The sequence below is a fragment of the Pongo pygmaeus genome, chromosome 5, assembly GCF_028885625.2.
Source record: "Pongo pygmaeus isolate AG05252 chromosome 5, NHGRI_mPonPyg2-v2.0_pri, whole genome shotgun sequence".
NCBI lineage: Eukaryota > Metazoa > Chordata > Mammalia > Primates > Hominidae > Pongo > Pongo pygmaeus.
The window spans coordinates 29,840,587-29,850,447 of record NC_072378.2 but is presented as its reverse complement, the minus strand read 5'-3'; the positions used below and the strand labels follow the sequence as shown (position 1 = coordinate 29,850,447).

Genomic DNA, 9,861 nt, shown 5'->3' with positions numbered 1-9,861 from the left:
GGGGACACAGATCCAAACGATATCCGGGGTCATGGTGGACAGGAGGGTGGGCTGGTCTCTCCCCTTCTCACATGCTACCAGGGATGTAGACACATTCAGACTCCTTGACAGAAAGAGAAGCCAGAGGCCCTTGAAGTCACAAAGGGGAGGCATGAACAAATCTTGCATCTCAGTCCCTCACAAGGCAGTCTTAGAAAAAAAATAGTCATGAACAAATTCAGGTCAGTCATACTAAGTGGTGACACTGAACAGCCCACCACACCCTCAAGAATAGCAAATCTAAGACTCCAAATTCTAGTTGTATCCCCTCTGTCCCAACTCATCTTTCACTTCAGGCCCTCTAAGGTGTCACTTTTACAAGCCTTCAGCCCTGGGTACTGTTCCTGTTTGGGGTGGAAAAAAACAAAATCTGGTCAGAGCCCACAGGTGATGTGACTAAAGGAGGAAGTGTGGGGTGGTGAGCTCCCCCATGGGCTCCTGTCCACACTATCCCAAGGATCTCAGGATTCACTCTCCCGCCCCTACCACACTTACATGTAGCCTGAGCATAGCTGCCTCCTTTTCCATCTGTGGAAAGAAAACAAACTGGGAGAGGCCAGGGAGGAAGCAGGGTCATGAGATCCCAGAGGAGTTTCCAGAACTGTGACTGCAGACCCAGGTCAGGATTAGGAAACCTGAGGGAAGAGGATGTGTTGAAATTGGACTAATTGTCCTAGTGAGGTCTGTCCTCTGCGGGTACCTTCCCCTGACCTGTGACTGCTGGGAGTCAGGTTCCCATGACTCCAATGAAGGTGATAAATTTGTCCTTCATTTTCACAAGTTGTTTACAAAAGAGTAAGTGTTGATAGACAGAGATGGTGCCTCACGACTAGGCAGGATACAAGCCAACTCCTATCTGGGGCTAGGAATCCACCAATGGAAGAAGAAAACTCAGAGTTCACCCCTTTCCTACCTGGGATCTTATTCTTCCACATCACAGCAGTGACCACAGCTCTGGAGAAAACAGCACCAAGAACAACCAGGACAGTAACGATGCCCACAATGGGGATGGTGGGCTGGGAAGACAGCTGTAAGAAAGGAGGGGAACGTGAGGGGCCCTGACCATCAGGCCTGAAACCCTGACCTTGCTGAAGGGCTCCAGAAGGGCTCCTAGTTCCCGTGAGAAGAGACATGACCCCTCATCCCCCTCCTTACCTATCTCAGGGTGAGGGGCTCTGGCAGCCCCTCGTGCTGCACATGGCATGTGTATCTCTGCTCCTCTCCAGAAGACACCACCACAGCTGCCCACTTCTGGAAGGTTCTGTGCCTTGCGGGTCTGGTCTCCACAAGCTCTGCATCCTACATTTGGTCCTCACCATCCCACTACTGGGTCAGTGTGATCTCCACAGGGTAGAAGCCCAGGGCCCAGCACCTTAGGGTGGCCTCACGGTCGGAGATGGGGTGGTGGGTCATGTGAGTCTTTTGGGGTTCTGAAGGGAAGAGTCAGAAAATTCAGGCACTTTGCATTCCTCATGGGACATTCCACCTCATGGGACCATCCTGAGAATTGACGGGACACCTGAAGTGGGGAAGGGAGCAACTCAGACCCCAGTCTGGACACAGGCACCTGGGGTAATCTCCTATTCCTTGGAAAGTTCTAGTGTCTGACGCCGGAACAGAGATTTCTGGTCCTGACCTGAGCGAAGGCCGAGGGACTCAAAGGAGCTGGAATCAGACCCACAAATACACATTGAGTGTGAGGCAGAGAACAAGGCCTGAGAGGAAAATTCCTGGTGCCCAAGGCTGCTGTGGGGACAAAGGGGACCGCGGATCAGTATTCCAGGGATTGCCTTCCCCACCTTTCCCTCAGAGACTTCATCCTTTAATTGTCCCAGAGTGCAGGGCGGGCCCTCAGTCACTCTCTGGTATAGGATCTGAAAACCCAGGAGGACTCTTCCTCCTCAGGACAAGAGGGAAAGGGATGTTTTAGCGTTGGTCCCATTTTCTTTCCCTTCTTTTGGAATGTGACTCGAGGAGATCAGGGAGGCGCCCCGTGGCCTCTGGTACCTGTGCACTGCAGTGTCTCCTTCCCATTCTTAAGGACTTTGCTGAGCCACTCCGCCCACCTTCCCTGCTGGTAGGTTTTGAGCAGCTCTGCATGTTCCTCCGCCAGGGCATCTGAGCCGCCTTGTCCGCTGCAGTCCAAGAGCGCAGTTCCTGGTTTAGGACGAGGTAACTGGCGCTGTCATAGGGTATGTTCATACCCACTGAGGAGGCTCCAGTCTGAGTCCAGGTCGCAGCTGTGTACCCATTGGAGGGTGTGAGACCCATTCCCAGCGACGGCGGTCAGCCCAGGCCACTGAGCCCCGCCTCAGCCTCGACCAACCCCCGGGAATTTGGGCCTGAACTGTAAATAGAATCCGGTATAGGCGCCTGGGTCTTTTATTGGGTCGAGGATCTCCGCTGGTCCCGCAGCGGAGTAGCATAATCTTAGTAACAGTGGGTAGCACAGTACAGTGGGTAGCACAATCTTGGTAACCCCTGAATGATCACGAATCTAATTTGTAAAAGAGGTGATTTTTGGCCCCATTATATATAAATGTGTCTAAACGCATTGCAATTAGACTCATAAAGTTAAGTTTTACTTTCCCAGACTGTGTATCTGTGACTCTGGTCTGTTGTATTTTTAAATTATCTTTATCTTATAGCCCTGAGTTTGTATGCGCGAGTGCAGGACATCTCAATACAAAACACAATGTGTTACCGCATATTGCAACCAGGAGCCTGGGCAGAATTTAATCACCTCAAATTTGCAAGTGCTCAATCCAGCCAAAGTGCCCTTCACCAGTGCTCATGCACCGCCTTTATTTATTTTTTATTTATTTATTTATTTAGTTAGTTAGTTAGTTATTTTTAGACCGAGTATCACTCTGTTGCCCTAGCTGGAGTGCAGTGGTGTGCTCATGACTCACTAAAGCCTCGACCTCCTGGGCTCATGCGATCAATGCTCCTCCTTCAGACTCCAAGTAGCTGGCACCACAGGCTTGTGCCACCAACCCTGGCTAATATTTCTAAACAAATATTTGTAGAAATGAGGTCTCCCTATGTGGCTCTGGCTAGTCTTGAACTCCTGAGCTCAAGTGATCCTCCTGCCTCAGCCTCCCAAAATGCTGGTATTACAGGCATGAGCCACAATGGCCATCTCATGCACCTGCGTATATTTATGAATTATTCACATCTAAGGTATGTGCATATTTTATTGGGACACTTGGTATTCTTTTCTAACCTGTTTATCATAAGGAGGCAGTTAGTTTTTAGACAGCCCCACAGAATGTATTAAAGACCAAGGTGCAAGTAACACTGTGCCAGGCTCCGAAGATAAATGGATTAAAAATCTATAAAACACTGTGTTTAAGTCTGAGAATTCTATTGCTTTAGAATTCTTTCTCTCTGTTCGTTTACCTCACCTCCTGCTTCTCCAGCCCTTCTGTCTCTCCCTGTCACCCATCAGGCCCTCCTCTCCCCTTAGTCTCTACTACTCTGTCACTACTGAATTGTGGCCCTAGGTCTGTCCCCTCACCGGCTGCCCATGACTGTTCTCCCCACAATGGTCAGAAATTCTGCGAATGTGGGTCAGATTGTGTCATTTCTTCACTTAAAACACTCCAATGGCTCCATCTCACTCTCAAGAAGCCTCTAGAATGGAAGGCACATGAGGACAGGGGCTTTGGGTTGTTTTGATCAAAGTTGCGTCTGCAGCATATAAAAGCATATCTGCCACATAGTAGGCACTAAGTTAATTTTCTTGAATGAATGAAATATGATTGTGTTAAAAATTGTATCGCACAAAAATCACAAAATGAAAAATGCAAAGCAAGTTAGGAAACATTTGGTTTTATGCAACTACTATGCGTATCAGTTCATAAATTCGTTCCAGTGGAGAAAATATCATATGCTTAGCTGTTGAATCTGTTTATGAATTTTCTATTAGTACATAACCAATTACCACAAACTTAGTGGCTTAAAAGAGCACTCATTTATTTGTCTATATTTCCTTCATCAGAAATGCAGGCCTGGTGTAAGAGATTCTTTGTTCAGGGTTTCGCAAAGCTGTATGCTCATCTTAACATTGGGGTTCTCCCCAAAGCTTATATAGAGCTGGTTGGCAGAATTTGGTTTCTCGTAATTGTAGGACTAAGGTCCCTATTTCCTTCAGGCTATCAGAGTAGACAGTGAGGAGGGCTTCTAATTCCTATTGGCCACCAGTGTTCTTTCCCTATGATCCCACCATTTTCAAAGCCCACAGTGGAGGAAGCCCCTCACACTGAATCCCTCTCACACTGTCTCTATTCTCAGGAAGAACCCAGTCCTTTTCAGAGCTTACCTGATTAGGACAGTCCCAGCAGGATAATCCCCATCTTAAAGCCAACTGACGGGGGACCTGAAATATATCTGCAAAATCCCTTCACAGCAGCACCTATATTAGTGTCACCTGAGTAACTGGGGTAATATGAGTAACCAAGGGTGGTTATTGGGGTGTCATCATAGAATCAGCCTAACATAGCCTGGATCTTCCTTTTGTGTTTGAATAGAACATACAAATTGAAGGTAAAAAAAATAGATCATTGTTATATAGCCATGAAAATTCTTCTTAAATATTAAAAGCAAATGACATATTTAATATCTTATAATCAATTTAGAGCAAATGAAAAACTTGATTCATCCTCTCTTGTGAAGGTGTATTAGTTGTCTACTGATGCATAACAAGTCACTTAAAACTTAGCAACTCAAATCAACAAATATTTATCATGTCCCACAGTTTCTAGTGGTCAGGAATCCAGGAGAGGTTTCTCAAAGTTCTTCTGGCTCAGGGCCTCTCACAAAATTGCAGTCTAGTTGTCATCCAGGGCTTTATCATCTGAGGGCTCAAATGGGGCTGGGGATTCACAAGACACAAGAATATCCCACGTGGCTGTTGGAAGAGGCTTCATTTTCTTATTGTCTGGCCCCAGGAGGGCTGACTTCCTAGTCACTTGGAGCTTTCCACAGGCCTCCTTATGACACAGCAGCTGGCTTCCCCCAAGGCTCATGATCCCAGAGAAAGAGAGAACCAGAACCAAAGTAGAAGCTGCAGTGAGCATTTATTTTATTTTTTTCTTTTTTTGAGACAGAGTCTCACCCTGTTGCCCAGGCTGGAATGCAGTGGCTGGATCTTGGCTCACTGCAACCTCTGACTTCCAGGTTCAAGTGATTCTTCTGCCTCAGCCTCCTGAGCAACTGGGATTACAGGCATGCACCACCACACCCGGCTAATTTTTGTATTTTTAGTAGAGACGAGGTTTCACCATCTTGGCCAGGCTGGTCTCAAACTTCTGACCTCATGATCCGCCCTCTTGACCTCCCAAAGTGTTGGGATTACAGGCGTAAGCGACCACTCCCAGCCTTAATGAGTCTTATGATCTACACCCAGAGTCACAAACTATTATGTCAGCATTACTTTATCAGTCTGTAAGCGAGTCATTAAGTTCAGGCCACACTCACAGGAAGGGAATGAAGCTGCACCTCTGCAAGGAGGCGTATCAAAGAATTTATATGCATGTTAAGTAAGTACAGTATGCATGTTAAGTAACGTACAGAATGTAATCACCTCAAATCTGCAAGTGCTCAATGCAGCCAAAGTGCCCTTCACCAGGGCTCGTGCACTGCCTCCATTATTTATTTATTTATTTATTTATTTAGTTAGTTAGTTAGTTAGTTAGTTATTTTTAGACAAAGTATCACTTTGCTGCCCTGGCTGGAATGCAGTGGCACACTCATGACTCACTGAAGCCTCAACCTTCCAGGCTCATGAGATCAATGCTCCTCCTTCAGCCTCCCAAGTAGCTGGCACCACAATTAACATTATTGTTTCAGGATTTTGTAAATCAAATACTTCTTGTATCTGACTAATTTTCTTTAATACTTTAAAATTATCTTTTGTAAAGTAATGAATAAAACTTTGAGACAGAGAATGGAGATACAACAATATCTCAGATTTTTTTTGCAAATGCCTTTAATATTAATGTTCTCTTTGATGAGTTGCAAGAAAGTTGAGAAAATACAGTAGCTAGATCAAAGAGTCCCAAGACTGGTGCCATTTAATAATGCCTTTACAATCATAACGATCTTTCTTTTTCCTCAGAAGTTACTAATTCTGTTTAAGAATGCCCAAAATGCCAATTTTCTTACTCCAGCTTCTACAAAAATATTTGCCTAATCAGAGTGCTTTGCAGTTAGAAAAGATGTGTCTCACATCTTTGTCTGTGCAGCTAGCTTAGCATCACGACAACGATTTGGTTTGATGTGGTAGGTGGAAATGGTTAACTCCAATCTAGGAACAAGATTTTTCAATAACTGGGTATTCAATGGGCATCCATTGATCAGTTTAACATCTTTCGCTGTGTTTTTTAATTAGATGTGGTAGAAGTGATTTGGACTCCAGTATGATTCTGAAAAATACAGTTATTTTGTGCTTCTAATGTTGCTTTAAAAGTAGCTCTTTCGTGTTTTCCATTCTTATTGCTATTTCATCACTAGTTATTCCTTTATGTCGTTTCATTTAATTTATTTTGCTCAACAATGCTTTTTTTCTATTCTGTAAAAGTTTAATTCACTTGTATGTGTGGTAAAATGTGAGCAACATATCAAATTCCCAAATTCTTTGCGAGATACAATTGCCTTGCACATCAGATTGAACATTGTATACCAGAGAATGTAGAGAGTTGCCAATTAGCCAAGAATCAAATGACCTATTTCTAGCCAAGGCTATTTTTCATGGCATCCTGGTCCTCTCTGTCACATGGCTCCTTACAATTGGCTGTGGCTTTGTTTTAATGCATGTAGTTATTGCTAAGGATCCTTGCAATGAACTTTTGTGTTTTCTTTTCTCTTTCATTTCCTAATAATCAGGAATGGCACACAAGATGCATTTTGAAAATTGCCACTATAAATATTTGTGGGCCGGGAGCGGTGGCTCATGCCTCTAATCCCAGCATTTTGGGAGGCCGAAGTGGGTGGATCACCTGAGATCAGGAGTTGGAGAGCAGCCTGGCCAACATGGTGAAGCACAGTCTGTACGAAAAATACAAAAATTAGCCAGGCATCATGGCAGGTGCCTGTAATCCTAGCTACTCAGAGGCTGAAGTGGGAGAATCACTTGAACATGGGAGGCGGAGGTTGCAGTGAGACGAGATCACACCACTGCACTCCCGCCTGGGCAACAAGAGTGAGACTCTATCTCAAAAATAAATGAATAAATAAATAAATAAATAAATAAAGATTTATGATCAAGTAACTAACTACCTGGACATCCTCTCCTGGCATAAGAAAGAGAACCTATGAAGCCACCCTAGACTGTTGCCCAATGCTATGCACCATAAGGAACCTCTATCTTGAGTCTTGTATTTACTATTCCTTTGCACTGTCTCTAAAGATTTTTACAATAAATATATATACCCAAATCACAGTCTGACCTGTTTTTTTAACTTCCCTGTACAGAGGACTCACACTATATGTATTCCCTGTGATGCGCATTATGTGTAGGAGAGTTATCTTTGATGTGGGAGAGTGCTGTTCATTCATTTTTACTGCTAAAATTTTACTTTTCGTGATTATATCACAATTTTGTTAATTCCCATTGATGTATATGTGATTGTTTCCAGTTTTTTGCCATAAACATTGGTGTACACGTCTCTGGGACACATAGCCAAAAATATCCCCAGAGTGTATGATCAGGAGCAGATGGTGGGATTAGACAGTGTATGGACATTAATCATACAAGACAAGGCTAATTTGATTTCCCAAGTGCTTGTACCAAGAATGGGAAAGAATTTATGTTGCTCATGTGTTCTGAAAACATTCAGTTGAAGGTGGAGATTAAATGTTAAAAGCCACTGTCTTGGCTACAGAATCACCCTAGGCATTTTTTCATATTCCATTAATAACTTCCTTTTCTTTACTTTTATCCTGTAAATTATGGCATTATACTTTAATCATAAGATTCAAATGATGCTTCTTTTTAGCATAACCACATAGAGTTTGTGAAAAAATGGAGGGAGGGAGAAAGCTCTGAGGGAGGAAAGGAGGAAAGAAAGATGGAAGGACAGAGAAAGACAAAATGAACATTTTCAAAAAAGAGTAGGAGGAAAGGATTGGAAACAGCAAGTGTGGCTAACATTATTAAAATGCAGGGAATTAAAAGATGTAGATAACATCCATGGAATAATAGAAACTTAAGAAAGCCTTAATATTTATTAACTGCTGTGTCACAAACTACCTCAAAATTTAGTAGCTTAATACAACAAATATCTGTTAATTCAAAGAGATACTACAAACGCAAGCAAAATAGATTTTATGGGGGTGGCAGAAGTTGGATAAAGAGATGGATTTTACAGGTTGGAATAAGTAAGAGTTATTGGTGTGCACATGGAAATGCTTTTTAGTCCAAGTCCTCCAAGGAGCAGATGCCAAGCTGAGCTTAAAGTCTACGGCATCTTATGAGGGGACACACCTGTAAGGGAATATGAGAAGCGAGCCAGAAATCCCTGGAGAAGGTGGCAGACAATGATACAAGTGTGACCCCAAGTGCTGGACAGAAGGAGACAAGGTCTGTTCGACGCATCCTAGAGCAGAGGCAATCTAAGGAGAGTTGAGCAAGGGCATGGAGGAGTCTTGGAGCCACATTTGGCTATCAGAGGAGTCCCATGTCTCCCAGTAATGGCCTGCCTTAGTGTGCTTGCTGTGACCGGTCACTGGCTGGGAACAACTCATGGGAAGCAGGGCTTCTGCACTAATCCTGCTGAGGATGTCAGAGCACAGGAGCAGAGACGTAGGACATTACCTAGGAGTATCACTCAATTCTTCCTTCCTGAGGGTTCTGGGCTCTTGAATATGAAACCCTCTCAGGCTGGGTTGCTGGATGATTCTGCTCACACTTACAATGGACAAGGGAAACCAGGACGTCCCCAAGTGGATTCCTGGTTTCCACACACACTTCTCCTGCCCTCATTGTGTGATAGCAGCCCTGCCTCCTCTTCTCACCTGCTTGTCTCTGGGCACATACTATCCAAATATCCCTGGGTGCAACCACAATGTATAGTTCCATGGACTCTCACTTGTCTCCTTGCCAGGGTGCCCTCTTTGGGAAACCAGGACCTCCTACCCTGCAGAGTCCAGATTTTGGAAGTAAGAAGAGCAAAATCACCCTGGGGGTGAATATAATTAATAAAATAAATAAATACATACATACATGCATAAATAAATTTATTTATGTATTCATGTTATTTATGTATTTATTTATTTATTTACTTATAAATAAATCACCCTGGGGGTGAATATAAGGAATGAGACACATCCGCTTTGACTTCTTGGTTTTTGGACCCACACATTCTTCCTTCTGAAAACAGCACCATAGAGATGTCTTTGATTCAATACATGCATCACATCCTGAAAGATGGCACCCATTCCTCGGAGGGTTTCATCCAAGCTGGTACTGAGTTGTGCCTGTAGAGTCCTGTCCATGACTCTGTGTGCCTAGCAGCACCTGAGAGGCACAGGTGGTGATATGACCAGGGGATCCCATGGTCATGGCCCACGCTTCATCCCCTTCCCCATGAGGTGTGTCCCCCAGGCAGATAATGTACTGAAATTCTCAGCCAGTGGATCAGGAATGCCAATAGTGTTGTTGACTGAGGGTCTGAGAGCAGAGAGGAAAACCACACCACATCGAATAGGTGCCTATCCCTGTGAGGATGAACTTCTGCCCCTTCCAGGATGGATGGTGTTCAAGCTATTCAACTTGTCCCTTAGGGGCTAGTCAGTTACCTGAAGAAATAGTGCCCTATC

At 44.2% G+C, this 9,861-nt stretch overlaps 1 pseudogene; it reads right to left on the bottom strand.

Annotated features, from left to right (window-relative positions):
- Positions 1-364: 364 nt before the first annotated feature.
- Positions 365-9,604, bottom strand: LOC129039009 (patr class I histocompatibility antigen, A-126 alpha chain-like; annotated as a pseudogene).
- Positions 9,605-9,861: the final 257 nt, after the last annotated feature.